This window comes from Dendropsophus ebraccatus, chromosome 6 (assembly GCF_027789765.1).
Source record: "Dendropsophus ebraccatus isolate aDenEbr1 chromosome 6, aDenEbr1.pat, whole genome shotgun sequence".
NCBI classification, from domain to species: domain Eukaryota; kingdom Metazoa; phylum Chordata; class Amphibia; order Anura; family Hylidae; genus Dendropsophus; species Dendropsophus ebraccatus.
In genome coordinates, this window is record NC_091459.1 from 98731717 (window position 1) to 98749636 (window position 17920).

Here is a 17920-nt window from a genome sequence, read left to right on the forward strand (position 1 = left end):
TATCGAGTAAACGAGAGTGGCTAGGGGACCTATAGGCTTACTGAACTTCATTATATATATATTATATACATATTTATAGCCCTTTTTATGATTTAACTTTTAGGTCGGGTTTACACATTGTAAAATAAAAAAACTAAAAAAAAAATGGCATAAAATAGGTATAAAAACAGCATTTTTAACCTAATAATATGTCTATGGAAAAGTGAATGGCACACATTGTATAAAAAATGTCCATAATTCCAACATTTATTCATTTTGCAGTGTGTAAATACAACCTTAGGCCCATTGGGTTGCATTTTGCACATGTACATATAGGTAGTAGCCTAAAGTATCCCATATAATGCGTGTTCCGTTCATTATTTCTATTGAGACATTACTGAATGATAAGTTCCCCTTTTTCTGCTAGGTTGTCTATTTAGCTGTCTCTTAGTTATGCTTTTTCCTCCCTATTTTACAATCTCAATGTAAGCCATCACATTCAACTTTCACCAACTACTGAACAGTAAATCTGTCTAGATCCACATTAACACACAGGTGGGAGATCTACTGCTTCATAATACAGATGTACAGGGCAGGACTCTGAAAGTCTACATGAGAACTCCTTTAGTAGCTGTGATGGCCACTAACTGGGTGTTTTCTAACTTTCCAGAAAACAAATGTAATTAAAGAGGTGAACATATCCTGAAATTATAAAGCCCCATTGTAACCCAACCTGTGTCGCCTCCATTACCAAAGTGATGCTGCAGTTCTGAACTGAAAGAGAAGTCACAGCAAGAGCAATTCTATGTACGGGGAGGATGAGTAAAAGATTTATCTGATGGCCGAACAATTGTTTGGCCGTCAGTTATTGTGATACATTCAGTCCATGTGTGCGCACCAACTGTGCCCTCTCGTAGGTCTGAGGGGACCCAATCCAATGTAATTCTCCACACAAGTGTCTACAGTGTGTATGCCTATCGAGCAGACTTGTAGGGCCACCTCTTGGTTCCTGTTTCACGTTTGTGTAGTACTATAGGCTGGAGATCGGACAGTCCAGAATGCCAACTTCGAGTAGATCGGTACTCCAATCTGCGGTGCAAAAGATACCCACTCTAATGGTTGTTTGCTGAATCCTGATTGGTGCTGCTGCTTTGGACATTGAGGAAGGTGTAATTTTTACTCACCGTAAATTCTCTTTCCTTTAGTCCAAAGCATCAGCACATATGTTTCCCACCCAATAAAATTGTTATATAGTGGACCTTGAGGACTGTTTCTTGTAGTCGTTATAAATATACGTTGAGGCTATGCAGTAGTAGTTGTTATATAGGTTGTGCAATTGCAATTAAATTGTTAGTTGATATGATCCATCCTATCACTGCAGGAATTGGTGTTGATGCTTTAGACTAAAGGAAAAGTGAATTTACTTTATTCAGCATATACAACTTGTTTTATGTAAACCGAATGAATGTCTGTGTAATTAAATTGTTAAACCCTATAAATATTCTGCATTGTGACTACCCAGGAAATCTGCTCCAATTCACTGCTTCCTGTTGACTAATTGACTAAAGTAAAATGCTAAGTAGGGATGAGCGAACTGGCCGAGGTTCGGGTTGGTATGAAGCTGAACTCTCTGCTTCTGATTCCCGCTGTCTGCCCGCTCCGTGGAGAGGGTGGATACAGCCGGAGGACCGCCTGGAAAACTGGGATACAGCCTAAGGCTATAGCTGTATCCCAGTTTTCAGGTTTATAAGGGTACATACACACACCACATGTGCAGTAGGTTTCACGCTGCGAGTTTCACAGTGAAATCTGCTGCGATACTGATTTCTATTACAGTGTATGGCGCTCCATTCTTGAGGCGGATTTTCATTCTGCTGGAAGAATGTATAGTGCCATAGACTTGTAAAAGACAAAGCAAACCATTAACTTAGATTGTCCCGGTAACGCTACTAGCGGTGCCCGGAAGATGCCAAAACGCTCCCTTGCCTTGTGTTCTCTGTCTTCTGTAGAACATTTAGCTGCTGAAATGAAGTCTATTATTTTGGCGCATGAAACAAGCAAAGAGCCAAGAACTATTCATCTGGGCTGTGACTAGTCATCTGGGCTGTGACTAGTCATCTGGGCTGTCAGCGAGCTCTGCAGGATGACTGACAGGAAAAGAGGTTACTTAGAAGCCTCTTTTCCTGTCAATCATCTCAGAACGCATCCTTTTTTTAACGTACACAAAAATTCAGTCTACCACGTTCTTGTGTACATTAAAAAAGCAGATGCGTTTTTTAAATAATGGAAGTCAATAGAAAAACGAATCAAAATAAATGCACACAAGTGCAAAAACGTAGCGTAAACCCAGCTTTAGTAAATTCAGTGGGACCTGCGCCCGCTCCAGAGGAGGTGTAGGGGGGGGGGGGGGGCGCTTTTTTCAGAGTCGCCCTGTTGCCAAAATGGCCTACAAACTGCCCTGGTGCAGCATAGACTATTATTAGAAAATAATGGAGATGTTCTTGTCTATGCCTTCTGCTTCCATATTTTTGCTAATGTGATAGGCTTTGTTTTCTGGCCATACTAAATGATTTGACCCCACTAAAAGGATTTCCTAATGCTGCCTACATTTCCCACCATTGAGAAAGTGGCAGCTCTATAGCTGGTGCTGGATTTGCCCCTGCTGAGACTTGTATGTGGGTTGAGAACTGAACTGTGTGCAGTTTTGATGCATTTACTTATTCAAGGTGTGGTTTTTTATATTGCTATGAGGAGAAGGTGATTTGACTTGTAATCACAACTGAGGTGTTTTATAAAAAAAAAAATAAAGGTCTCTAGGCTGTCTTTCCAGTCTGACACAGTGCTCTCTGCTGCCACCTTTGTCCATTTTAGAAATTGTCCAGACCTCTCCTGCTCTGGACAGTCCCTCTCATGGACAAAGGTAGCAGCAGAGAACACTGTTTCTGACTGGAAAGAATACAACCATTCCTGCAGGACATACAGCAGCTGATAAGTACTGGATTACTTGAGTTTTTTTTAGTAGTAATTTACAAATCTGTATAACTTTCTGACACCAGTTAATTTCAAAACTATTTTTCTTTCTCAGGAGTACCCTTTTATTACTGTACATCCGTTAAGGTGATCCCTAATTCATTTGAGTTTTTTTCATGCAGATCTGTTACAATGCATGGAGAAAAAAATGCATGTGTCACATGTGGCTTTTGTTGCAGATTTTTTTTGTGGAACTCACAAATCCACAACATGATGACCATTTTAAGGCTATGTTCACACAACGTATGTTTTCGTAAAAGTACGGCTGTTATTGTCATTGGCAACACCGGACGTACTTTTCACGAAAACATACGTTGCCTATTCCTCTATGGGATTCCGTCCGGAGCTTATACACATAGTATATCCTCCGGCCGGGATCTCTCGCAGTGCCGCAAACAACTGACATGTCAGTTTTCTGCGGCTGCTATTCAGTGAATAGCGGCCGCGGAAAGCCATGTCAGTGCACACTGTAGAGCGAGTGGATCCGGCCACTCACTCCATAGTGTGCAGTGAAGCGTTCTGATGCGGGTGCGCGGGGATACGCCTGCATCAGAACTCTGCCGACAAAAAGATCATCCTGACGGTACCGCTCTCTTACGCTGTAGAAACATGGCCTAAAGCTGCAAATCTTAATTTAAAGCGTAACTGTCATGTTTTTTTGTAATTGCAGAAATCAGTAGTATAAGCGATTTTAAGAAACTCTGTAATAGGTTTCATCAGCCAAAAAAGCCTCCTTCTGTACTCAAGAAGCAATCTCCCAGCCTCCCCCCCTGACTTCTTATCTGTGCATTATCAGGCAAACACGTCTTCATTACAGAGAAGCCAGTGAAGACGGGTTCTGCTCTCTCCATTGTAAGTCTATGAAGGGGGGAGGGGCTGAGGAAGATGAGGGAGCAGGAAGAGGTGACATGAAGGTCAGCTATTTGTAGACTCTCTGGGCACCTAAGACGCTGGATTCTGGGGTCAGAAAGGTCAGTGCTTATCTATGAACTTACTGAGAGAAGATTGCAGGATGTTGTGCTCTGCAGGACTGCTCCGTGCTCACTCACTCCTAACAGCCCCTCCCCTCTCCATAGCCACATAATGGACACAGAAGTCCTGCTTCTTGTGATGTGAGGGGGGAGGCTGGGAGATTGCTTTTTCAGTACAGAAGGAAACTCTTTTAGTACATAAAACCTATTACAGAGTTTCTTAAAATCGCTTGTACTGTTGATATTTAATGTTTTCAGAAAAATGACCCTGAAATGACAGTTACGCTTTAAGTTTTGCAGCAATTTTGACCCATGTAAAAACAACCAAAGATGGATATTGTTTCTTTCTCTCTAGGCCACAGCATGGCAGCAGCAGCAGCAACATCAAAAGGATTTATCATTTTTTACTCACCCTTCTCAACATTGCTGCCCTAGGCACAGGCCCTCAGGTGCCTAGTGCCCAATAGGGTCTGCTGGGTTCACACTGCGTGTTTGCAATGCGTTTAACGTATACGGTTTATGATAAAAATGGATGCAATTGTGTGTCATCCGTTTGGATCTGTTTTTCCATTGACTTCCATTATAAAAAAAAAAATGGAGTGAAACGAATTCATTTTTTAAACGGACACAAAAGTAGAGTTAACTAAGTTTTTCTGTCCGTTTAAAGTAACCAATTAAAGATGAAAACGTTGAACGGATTGCAAAAATGCAGTGGGAACCCAGCCATAGTAGGCCAGTTTTACACGTACCACATCCAAGCAGATTTCACACTGATGTCCCTGCTTCAGCCACAGGTAACGTATTAGCCCGGCAGCGGTGAGTTAGGTGGAAAGGGGCTGCGGAACTCGCAGCATGAAATCTGCTGCAACGTGGTACATGTGAAACTGGCCTCAAGCAGTATGTCAGGTGCAGGTTCTAGAGATTTTACCCCTAGTGCCATTATTACACCTGGGAAACTTACCTGGTGCCAAAGAATTGTCACACAATTAGAGATGAGCGAACCGGGTTCAGGTTCGAGTCGATCCGAACCAGACTGTTCGGTATTTGATTAGCTGGAGCTGCTGAAGTTGGATAAAGCTCTAAGGTTGTCTGGAAAACATGGATACAGCCAATGACTATATACATGTTTTCCACATAGCCTTAGGGCTTTATCCAACTTCAGCAGCCACCGCTAATCAAATGCCGAAAGTTCGGGTTCGGATCGACTCGAGCATGCTCCAGGTTCGCTCATCTCTACACACAATATATACCTAAAATGGACCAAAGGTGACATTTCATCATTTAGGCCCATCTAGGTCTAATGATCCAAACTAAGACCATTATAAATCTCTATGATGCTTCTCAGAGTTATTAGATAAGCAGCTGGACCGGGAAATGTGACTGTATTACGCATATGTGAAGCCTCCCTTAGCAAAACCCTGCTACAAAGAATCCCATGTAATGTTTGACAAGTCATTAGCCAGCCCACAGCTTCCTGCAGGAGATCATTTCACGCCCTTTATAAATGGAGCATATGTCTGCAATATTCCTGACCACACCAAACAGAAGAACATCCAGTAGCTATGTAAATGTATGCACATACACACCACTCTCCACTCCACATCTACTGCTGAATACAACTAGCATTGATTTATTAAATGTATCCTATTATATGGCAGCACTGATGCCACATACATACATACATACATACATACATACATACATGGCACGTGCACTCTACAATTAGAATTGGCCAGACTGCTGATTTACTTCCTTCAGTTTACTATCTCCAGATGTCCGGACGGACACACTACCAGCTGCAAAAATGTGGCACTAGTGCCAAGTGTGTTCCCACATTATGCTGCAATGAGGCGCCCACAAGTTTCTTTTTTCTTTTCCTTCTAAAGGGTAATTCTAGTGTATTGTGTGTGTTCTGGGGAAGTCTATAAACTGCAGTTAGAAACAACGATATGCTATAGATAAATATTATAATATTACAAGGTCTATATATGTGGGTCTGACCTCTGACCCCACTGGCAGGCCGGACAGGGCCAGGAAGCTCTCATTCTCTAGATAGGTGTTGCCTCAGAAGCCGGACCCACATCTGTCAGACCTTTATGGAATAATCTGTCAATATGCTATAAATTGTTGTGTTTCACAAGATTCATCTTTCTACCTCTGGGATGGTGCGACTTTGTGCTGCTGTTAAAATATAACACAAAGGGTTTAATAAAAAAATTTAAATGAAAAAAAAACGATTGGCAAAGAAAGAGCTTATCAAAAGCAGAAAAAGCAGCTATGTAGGCAAGCCAAATGAATAATAATATCATCATCCACCCAATGGATAAGGAGGGCTGATCTGTAAGTAGGGATTATCATAAAAAGAACCGTGTGCATGGGATATGGTAACCCATTAGAGCGCACCCGCATCAGAGCTTCCCATAGCCCACAGTGAAGCAAGCGTCCGGAGCCACTCACTTCATTGTGTGAACTGACCTGTCAGTTTTTTCCGGCGCCGCATGGGATCCCAGCCGGAGCGTATACGATGTGTGTACGCTCCGGCCGGGATCCCATTAAAAATAAGGCTATGTTCCACCCTCAAAACTACGGCCGTAGTTCTGCGGCGAGAACTACGGCCGTAGTTTTACGTAGTGTGAACATAGCCTAAAAGTTTAAAGCTCTATGGGTGCACTGGGGGTGTTAACAGGTATGTAATCAGGGCACCGTAAGCTATTCAATGATAGCAAAATCTCATTTTTGTAGGGTTGACCACAAATTCTTCATTGTTTGATTTTCTAGGATTGTCTTAATGCCTTGTCATCAATGGAAGGGCTGAAAAGGTTGTTGCTATCAATCATAGCTTCACATATCACCTCAAAATATCAGAGATGGAGCAGGATTAAGCTCTGCCTTATCCTGTGACCAGGGGGGCAGAAGTAGTATGATAATGTTAATTTCCAACCATGTCAAAGACTGCACCAGACAATGTCCAATGTACAATGACAAGCAGTGTTCAGCAAATGGTCTACATTGGCCTTCACAGCTACATTGTCCTTAACACTATTAGGCTATGTTACCACACAGTATTTTTGCTCAGTATTTTGGTCAGTTTTTTCAACCAAAACCAGGAGTGGTTCGAAAACACAGAAAGGCTATAAAAGGTTTAGAGGATGACCGCCATTTAATGACAAATAATTGCCGTTATTTTAAAACAATGGACGTTATTTGCCATTATTTGCAGTTATTTGCGGCTATTAGTGGGCACGGTCCAATCGCCGTGCCCGCTAATTAGGTAATTGGATGCAGCTGTCAAAGATGACAGCCAGGGCTGTGGAGTCGGTAAGCTGCAGCTCCGATTCCAACTCCGACTCTGACTCCTGAATTTTATCAGGACCGACTCCAACTCCGACTCCTGAATTTTATCAGGACCGACTCTGACTCTGACTCCTCCTTCATAAATGGCCGGTCATATACCAGGGGGGTTATTTATCACACTGGCTCAGCAGCTTCTCCCTAATGTCTTACATGATCCTGGGGTGACTTCTGAGGGAATAAAGGAATACTGTGTATAAGGCTACAAACACACTTGGCGGGTCTGCAGCGAGTCTCCTTGCTGCATATTTGCAGCGAGACTCGCTGCAGATCCCGGCCCTATACTTTCAATGTTAGACAAAATCGCAGCAGGGATGTACATCCCTGCTGCGAGTTTGTCCCCAGCCCGCCCCGTTAACCCCCCGTCCGCCGGAGCATATACTTTACCTGATCCCGGCTCCGGCTTGCTTCGGCGGTTCCCGGAGTCTTCAGCAAGCCGGAGCCGGGATCAGGTAAAGTATATGCTCGCTCCAGTGCCCGCCCGCAGCCCCGGCCATCTGATCACCCCCCGCAGCCCTGATCGCCCGCAGCCCCGGCCGCCTGATCCCGGCTCCGGCTTGCTGAAGACTCCAGGAGCCGCCGAAGCAAGCCGGAGCCGGGATCAGGTAAAGTATATGCTCCGGCGGACGGGAGGTTAACGGGGCGGGCTGGGGACAAACGCGCAGCAGGGATGTATATCCCTGCTGCGATTTTGTCTAACATTGAAAGTATAGGGCCGGGATCTGCAGCGAGTCTCGCTGCAAATACGCAGCAAGGAGACTCGCTGCAGACCCGCCAAGTGTGTTTGTAACCTAAAGCAGATTCTCCTGTGTGTGCAGTGGATGCAGCCAGTCTCCAACCTCCATGTCCTGAACTACTCACAACTAGACTAGACGGAGCAGGTGGTCTTTTCCTGCTGACAATCTTCTATGTTTCTAACTAAATATTCACCATACTTAAAGAAACACTGCTAACAATGCCAGATACCTGTGATATAGAGGTCAGCCATAGTGATAAACAGGGGGTCACACATAGTGATATAGAGAGGGGTCACACACTTAGTGATATAGAGAGAGGTCACACAGTGATATAGAGAGTGGTCACACATAGTGATATAGAGAGGGGTCACACATAGTGATACAGAGAGGGGTCACACAGTGATATAGAAGGTCACTGTGGGGGCACGCAATAGCACGCACACACACAGCCTGCTGCAGCCATAGCATACACACACACACACACAGCCTGCTGCAGCTATAGCACAGACACACAGCCTGCTGCAGCCATAGCACACACACACACAGCTTGCTGCAGCCATAGCGCACACCACACACACACACACACACACTCGGCTTGCTGCGGCCATAGCACACATACACACAGCCTGCTGCAGCCATAATGCGCACACGCACACACACACACACACACACACAGCCTGCTGCAGCCATAGCACAACTACACACAGCCTGCTGCAGCCATAGCACACATACACACAGCCTGCTGCAGCCATAGCACACACACACAGCCTGCTGCAGCCATAGCATACACACACAGCCTGCTGCAGTCATAGCACACACACACACATCCTGCTGCAGTCATAGCACACACACAGCCTACTGGAGCCATAGCGCACACACGCACACATGCACACACACAGCTGCAGCCATAGAACACTGAAGAAAAACACACAATCTTCTCCAAAAGAGAAAACACCACACTGAGGACAGAGGTTACTGCTACACTACTTATGTCTTCTCCTCCTCCTCTATATTACACAGGATATCTTCATATTACACTGCTGCTCATATACAGTCATCCAGCATCCAGGAAGAGAACAGCACAGATATCCCCCCCCACACAATGGACTCTTCCAGCTCAGAAACAAACTGCCAAATAGTGACCGATAACTTTTCCATGACCACCCTTATCTAATAGAGCCAGTGTCCTATTACTGATATATTCCCCAACCACCCTTATGTAATAGAGCCAGTGTCCTATTAGAATGTTGCTCATAGTATATATTCATGAGCAAAACTTGTAAAATTCATATCAAAATTCATTTCTACATTTTTTTTTAAGATTTTTTCAAAGCTGGAGTCGGTACTAGCTCCGACTCCGACTCCAGCCAAAACTAGCTCCGACTCCACGACTCCGACTCCACAGCCCTGATGACAGCTGCATCTGATTACCTTATGCAGCCATTCCCTGGTGTATAGTGGGGTGGATCGCTCCTCCGGGACATTGTCCCAGTGGAGCAATCCACACATCCGGCTCGGGCCGGGGTCTGCGCCGTAATGGCACTGATCCTCGCTCGGCACTCGATTGCTTCCGGCTGCAGCAGCTGGAAGCAATCCATAGCCAATTTCATTGATCTATACTGTATTACTATACAGCACAGATCTCAATGAGAGATCAGTGTGCATATACTAGAAGTCCCCCAGGGGGGCTTCTAGTATAAGTGTAAAAGAAAAAAAAGTGTCATTAATAATAAAAAAAACCCTCCCCTAATAAAAGTGTGAATCACCCTCTTTTCCCATGTTATTAATAAAAGTAAATAAATAAACATGTTTGGTATTGCCGTGTGCGTAATCACCCGAACTATTAATTAATCACATTCCTGATCTCTCACGGTAAACGGTGCAAGCGCAAAAAAAAAACAAAGTGCAAAATTGCGCATTTTTGGTTGCATCAAATCCAGAAAAATTGTAATAAAAAGCGATCAAAAAGTCTTATATGCGCAATCAAGGTACCGATAGAAAGTAAACATCATGGCGCAAAAAATGACACCTAACACAGCCCCATAGACCCAAGGATAAAAGCGCTATAAGCCTGGGAATACAGCGATTTTAAGGACCATATATTTGTTAACAATGGTTTATATCGTGGCAAATACTTGTAAGTGATACCTTTAACCAACAAATGGTTTGAATTTTTTACAAGCCATCAGATAAAGAAAAGTTATACATGTTACATATCGTAATCGTAACGACTTGAAGAACATATATAACAAGTCAGTTTTACCCCAGGGCGAACAGTGTAAAAAATACCCCCCAAGTAAAGGAAATGCGTTTTTTTTTTTTCAATTTCACCACACATTTATTTTTTCCCTGCTTTTGCAGTGTACTTTATGAAAAAATTCAGCCTGTCATTGCAAAGTACAATTAGTGGCGCAAAAAGGAAGGGCTCAAGTGGGTTTCTAGGTGACAGATTGCAAGTGCTATGGCCTTTTAAGCACAAGGAGGAAAAAATGAAAATGCAGAAATTTAAATTGGCCCAGTCCTCTAAGGGTTAAATAATGGCCATCCACTTGATTTCAATAGTGTGTGAACATAGCCTGTTCAGTGTTTTTAATCCACTCCTGGAGGCACCCCGTTGGCAACAGGCTAGAGATATCTGGCTATCCTGTGTTTTGAGACTCGTAACTGAGGCTCCACGGACTCTTGTTTTGCATATTTAAATTTTTGGGGGCATCAGTGGAGACTCTTGATTGAGTACTTCATTGGAATTTTTTTCGCTGTTCTCCTTGAGTTCAGTGATTACTGTGTTTTGTTGGTTGATTTTTCATTGCCCCAACTAGCCAGAATCCTACCCCACACTGATGAGGGGCAAAAACCCCGAAACGGCTGTCTGTGGGTGGAAGCCTGCCTTTGCAAGCCCTTGTCATGATCGCAATACTCGCACCTTGAGTTAGACATTGACAAAAGGGGCCACCCTGTTGTTTCCCTGTCTATGTTCCAATACTCGCAACCGAGTGGGACTTAAGGGGTTATTTATCAGGGTGGTGTGGTGCTCTCCCCATCATGGAGGCACCCCGTTGGCAACAGGCTAGAGATATCTGGCTATCCCGTGTTTTGAGACTCGTAACTGAGGCTCCACGGACTCTTGTTTTGCATATTTAAATTTTTGGGGGCATCAGTGGAGACTCTTGATTGAGTACTTCATTGGAATTTTTTTCGCTGTTCTCCTTGAGTTCAGTGATTACTGTGTTTCACTCCTGGTTTTGGTTGCAAAATACTGAAAAACCTTTGCTCTCTATTATCATTTTTTACAAAAGTCTGTAATATAAAACACAGACATTGGGTCTTTCATACAATCCAAATGGCATAAACTATGATAACCTTAAGTTGAACTTGTCTTCTTCATTATCATCAACATCAGGTATAACATAAAGATTACGACTGAAACCTTATCCACTTGTACAATATAGCATGGTGTAATAACATAAGCCTGGAACATAATGATGAGACAATGACTAAAAATATAATAATAAGGAAACCACAGGTCATTTAAAAGTAATTGCTTAACCTTTGTCATGCAAAGCAGCCATCATATGTAGATAATACGTTAAATTACCCTATCAATGTCACCCATTGATTCTCCTGTATCTAAATGAAGGCATAGAGGAAGCACACAGGGATATTTCAGATGTTTGCATTCTATATAGAGCCCTGTATTAGGAAATGTGATGCGTAGAAAGAAGATTATAAGAATGGGTCATGTACAGTATACTTGTATTATCAGTACGCCAAGGTGTCAAACTTTTTGGGGATCTTGTTGGAATTGGGGACATGGAGGACAGCATCATACTACCCTTATGTGGAGAATATGGAAGGGAGTGTTTTCTCTTTAGGCTTAAAAATGGGACTTGCCACAAGAGGGCATGCTGCCCATGATGCCCTAAATAAAAGCTGTCAGCTACTTTAAGGCAATGTACTTCTTGGTGAGAGATAGTTCAGTTGGTGACATACAATTGCAATGCATTTTGCTCAGCCTACTTTGAGGGTATCCTTAGACAGAGACACTCTGGATGGTAATTTTGCGGAATTTCCCACATCTGGGCCGGGTTCACACTACGTATAACACCGGCCGTTCTCTGACCCAGCCGGTGTTACTGATGATCAACCCGGCTGGTACTGCAGTTCTTTCCAGATGATCTTCATTCCTGCTGAATTCGGATGCAGGCGCACCCGTGTGCGCACGCAGCCCTATTCACCGCTTCACACAATAAAGTGCGTGGATGGAGCCGCACACTCCATTGTGTGAACTGACATGTCTTGCAGTGGTGTCATAAATGACAATGGATAACTGGAAACATAACATTTATAGCAACAAATTCAGGCTCTGTTTAGGATCTTGTGACAGTCAGGTTCGACTATGGAAACCTTTTGCTGAGCACTTCTGTCCTGCCTCTGCTGTGAAGCGACACACTGGCCTTGGTGCCAGGGTAGTAATCTGGGGAGCCATCACTTACAACAGTTGGCCAACCCTTGTAGTGATACAAGGGATAGTGTTGAGTGAAGTTACCAAACTGTTCGGGTTCGGCAACATTCTCCAAACCTGAACGCTATGCCAGATGTCAATGTCTATGCCAGATTGCAACATTTCTGCAGATTGGCTGCCAAGTCACCTGATTTATTGCTAATCAAACATTTATGGCAAACCAGCTATGACAACCTACTGTAGGCAACATTTGTGGGCAAATGTGCCACAGCATGGTATATAGAATCTGTATGCCTCCATGCCCAACCATATCTTATTCTGTATCAAGGTTAGAGACAGGATAACTGGGCACTAGAGCCTCCTTTCAATTGTACCTGAAAGATTGCTCTAATTCTGTAATCATTTCCACACTCACAAACATAAAGTTTCATTTGATTCCAACAACATTTTGTTGGTGCATTATTTTTTGTTCCGACACTGAAAAACTTGGTAATGTGATGACATGGTGCCACTAATGTTGGCTGGTAAGTTATTAAAGAAACATATCCAGATTTAGGCTATGTTCACACTACGTAAAAAACATGGCCATATTTCATAACAACGGCCGTATTTGCACAAACAACGGCCGTTATTTAGCAAATAACGGCCGTTGTTTGTGCAAATACTGTCGTTGTTATGAAATACGGCCATGTTTTTTACAAAGTGTGAACCCAACCTTAGTATGATATTACAGGCAATTTTTTAAAGAATAAATGTAAATAAAATCTTTTACAATTCAACTCAGGAAAAAAATCTAAATCTGTAGTTTGTCTGTCCTTTAGCTATGGGGAAAATGTGTACATCCTGTTCACACTTTCAATGTACATAGTGGTGTAGCTACCAACATTATGTGGTTTTGCTGGAATATTAAATTTAGCCATTTTCACTGACGTGGTACAGCACGTCAGTCTTTATAAAAGATTATTTATGTGGTTGTTTTCTGTTCTGTTCAGAGATGAGCAATCATACAAATATAGACTCATGTAGGATTTCTAGTGATAAGGTGTTGCAACACAAATGCCAATTTTCATTGCACTGCTAAACAGTTAAAAAAATTAGAGGATTTCCTACTTCTTCCCCCAATACATGGTTGTAGATGTCCTGCCAGGTTAAACAAGAGAACAGAATAGTGGAGCTATTATTATCAGAGGTGCTGAGTTTGAGTATGTCAATATAGTAGTCTTGAGAGAGCTATGGGGACTCCTTTTTAAGGGTATGTTCACACACGTCGGCATTTCCTTGCGTTAACACAATGTGGGCTGTAAGGTAATGAAATAATCAATTACTGCAAGGAAGGGATGCAGTAACGCGATGAAATGATCCGTTACTGCAATTAAATGATACATTCACATTGTATTTTCTTTGCATCGTGCATGTGTGAACACAGCCTTCATAGGATGTTTTTTTAAGGCCGGGTTCACACAGCGTAAGACACCAGCCGTTCTACTGCAGTACCGGCTGGATAAACTTAATTTCTTTAGAATTGGGATGCGGGCGCATTTCGGTGTGTCGGCATTCCAATTACCCACAGCAGACAATGAAAACTGGGGTCGGAGACACTTTACATTGTATGCTCTGTTAGTTTTGTGCAGCTGCTATTCAACGAATAGAGGCTGCACAAAACTGACATGTCAGTTTTTCGTGCAGCTGCAAGGAATCCCGGCCAGAGTGTATACAGAGTATATACACTCCGGCAGGGATTCCATAGACCTCAATGCAATGTATACTTTCAATTAATTATGGCTGGTGTCGCAATTTGCAATTTAATTGAAAATACACGTTGTGTGAACTTAGCCTAAATAGGTATTCTGGGGATTAATTGCGCTCCAAGTCCTGTTAAACAGAAAAAACTATACTTACCTTCCTTGCCACCCTGCCACCTGTGTTCCTCTGGATTTTGGTTCCCCTGTACAGTACTTTGGGGGTCACTTTCCTACTCAGCCAATCAATGCTCCAGTGGTGCCATCTCAGCTACTGATTGACTGAGAGGCAATTCTCCATGCCGACTCCAAAAGTGCTGTGCAGCGGGACAGGAGCTCTGTGAGAACGGTGGTGGCAGGGGAGCATGTTTTTTTCCCATTTCTGAGCCAATTAATCCCAAGAATAAAATCTTCAAGTATAAAACTGATTTATCTCCTTTTATGTGTTATGAGCTGGCTTAAAAATACATATTCATCACCTTCCCAGGTGCATAATTTTCTTTTTATTACAATTTACTATTCATAGACGCCTTACTAGAATAATTAGGGCTCAGGAGTAAGTGGAATCTTTCCTCTACTTGCATTTTTAATGGTTTAGTAAATTATGACTTTCTATTATAATCTCTAAGTCTAAGAAGTACAGTAAGTCTCAAATAAATTGAAATGCAGTAGGTTCCTATTGGGAAGCATTTATACAAATGTGTAGTTATGTCCATAAGGGACATAATATGGAACATTTTTAAGAGAGATATCTGATAAAAAAACAAGTAAGAAGGAATCTAGTTATAAGTTAGAAATTACCTGACTAAACAGTCACTGCAACTGATTTGCAAGCAGTGACTGATCATAATGTGGGTGGTTTGGATGGCCTCCCAGTGTCCAAAGCTAGGGGTGAGGGGGAAATGGTCGTCCAAACCATCCACATCTGATCATAAACTGCTGGATGACAAGTGGCACTGTCCCACCAAAGGATCTGAGGGCCAAAGAATTATTGTGTTCAGTGTTTCTTGTTTTCTTTTCCTACTGTTTTTGTTTCCCCCCCCCCCCCCCCCCCCCCATTTACATAGGTTTGGTCATACGCAAGGGAGGGCGTAGCTGGAATCCTGGTTGGGTGGACACTCCAGGGCCCTGAGTACATTTAATCGGCCACTGTTTGCAAGCATTACCTATTAAATCAAATGGGCCTCCAATGTTTTCCATTGCCAACTTGCCAACTTTGGGAGCCCTTAATGGATGTGGACTCTCTTAATAGCGGCCAGTGACAATAATCCTCTTCTCTCAGCTGAAAACTCCCCGATGGGGCTTAGAACAAAGGCTTGTGTAAGCCAGTAACCCCTTTAAGGTTGTACTTCACAGAAGCTGAATGTAGAAATAAGTCTAGCAGCTTACAAAGTGAATCCTGAACCTGTGAAAATATTGACCTAATGGCCATATACACAGAGCGCTTATCAATGATTCCAACCTGAACCAGATGTAGAGGCTTTGGAATAGAAAGTAAAATATTTGATGTGAATGGAATTATTATTTATCTACCGCAGGATGTACGATAAAAGATTTCTCAATCTCTCTACTATAGCATTTGAATTATAGAACAAGATACATCAATTGTATTGCAAAAGACCCAAAAACCTCAGACTCACAGACCCAATACTCACAGTTTCAAGCGTGCCCTGAATACTCATCTCTACAGACACTTATAACATTCCCTAAACGTGTCTCCCTTTCTGCTGTACAATGGCTGGCTATTTGCAAATTAAGCACTTACTGCCTCTTGTGTGCCCCCCAGTCCTCCTAGTCTGTAAGGTCTTATGACACCCCAAGTCCTCCTAGTCTGTAAGCCTTTGTCTCACACCCAGTCCTCCTAGTCTATAAGCTCTTTTGTCACCCTCAGTCCTCCTAGTCTGTAAGGTCTTGTGTCACCCAGAGTCCTCCTAGTCTATAATCTCTTGTGTCACCCCAGTCCTCCTAGTCTGTAAGCTCCTGTGCCCCCCCCAGTCCTCCTAGTCTGTAAGCTCTTGTGTTACCCCCAGTCCTCCTAGTCTGTAAGCTCTTGTGTCACCCGAGTTATCCTATTCTGGAAGCTCTTGTGTCACCCCCAGTCCTCCTAGTCTGTAAGCTCTTGTGTCACCCCCAGTCCTCCTAGTCTATAAGCTCTTGTGTCACCCCCAGTCCTCCTAGTCTGTAAGCTCTTGTGTCACCCGAGTTATCCTATTCTGGAAGCTCTTGTGTCACCCCCAGTCCTCCTAGTCTATAAGCTCTTGTGTCACCCCCAGTCCTCCTAGTCTGTAAGCTCTTGTGTCACCCCCAGTCCTCCTAGTCTGTAAGCTCTTGTGCCACCCCCAGTCCTCCTAGTTTATAAGGTCTTGTGTCACCCCCAGTCCTCCTAGTCTGTAAGCTCTTGTGTCACCCCCAGTCCTCCTAGTCTGTAAGGTCTTGTGTCACCCAGAGTCCTCCTAGTCTGTAAGCTCTTGTGTCACCCCCAGTCCTCCTCCTAGTTTATAAGGTCTTGTGTCACCCCCAGTCCTCCTAGTCTGTAAGCTCTTGTGCCACCCCCAGTCCTCCTAGTTTATAAGGTCTTGTGTCACCCCCAGTCCTCCTAGTCTGTAAGCTCTTGTGCCACCCCCAGTCCTCCTAGTTTATAAGGTCTTGTGTCACCCCCAGTCCTCCTAGTCTGTAAGGTCTTGTGTCACCCAGAGTCCTCCTAGTCTGTAAGCTCTTGTGTCACCCCCAGTCCTCCTAGTTTATAAGGTCTTGTGTCACCCCCAGTCCTCCTAGTCTGTAAGGTCTTGTGTCACCCCCAGTCCTCCTATTCTGGAAGCTCTTGTGTCACCCCCAGTCCTCCCAGTCTATAAGCTCTTGTGTCACCCCCAGTCCTCCTAGTCTGTAAGCTCTTGTGCCACCCCCAGTCCTCCTAGTTTATAAGGTCTTGTGTCACCCCCAGTCCTCCTAGTGTGTAAGGTCTTGTGTCACCCCCAGTCCTCCTAGTGTGTAAGGTCTTGTGTCACCCCCAGTCCTCCTAATCTGAAAGCTTTTGTGTCACCCCAGTCCTCCTAGTCTGTAAGCTCGTGTCACCCCCAGTCCTCCTAGTCTGTAAACTCTTGTGTCACCCCCAGTCCTCCTAGTCTGTAAGCTCCTGTGTCCCCCCATTCCTCCTCCTAGTCTGTAAGCTCCTGTGCCCCCCCCTCAGTCCTCCTCCTAGTCTGTAAGCTCCTGTGCCCCCCCCCCTCAGTCCTCCTCCTAGTCTGTAAACTCCTGTGTCCCCCCCAGTCCTCCTAGTCTGTAAGCTCCTGTGTCCCCCCAGTCCTCCTCCTAGTCTGTAAGCTCCTGTGTCCCCCAGTCCTCCTCCTAGTCTGTAAACTCTTGTGTCCCCCCAGTCCTCCTCCTAGTCTGTAAGCTCCTGTGTCCCCCAGTCCTCCTCCTAGTCTGTAAACTCTTGTGTCACCCCAGTCCTCCTAGTCTGTAAGCTCTTGTGTCACCCCCAGTCCTCCTAGTCTGTAAGCTCCTGTGTCCCCCCAGTCCTCCTCCTAGTCTGTAAGCTCCTGTGTCACCCCCAGTCCTCCTCCTAGTCTGTAAACTCTTGTGTCCCCCCAGTCCTCCTCCTAGTCTGTAAACTCTTGTGTCACCCCTAGTCCTCCTAATCTGGAAGATCTT

At 44.0% G+C, this 17920-nt stretch overlaps 1 protein-coding gene across 3 annotated transcripts in view; it reads right to left on the bottom strand.

Moving 5' to 3' along the window:
- DOCK10 (dedicator of cytokinesis 10) overlaps positions 1–17920 on the bottom strand; it is a 222844-nt gene that overhangs the window by 137616 nt on the left and 67308 nt on the right. The window lies entirely within an intron of this gene.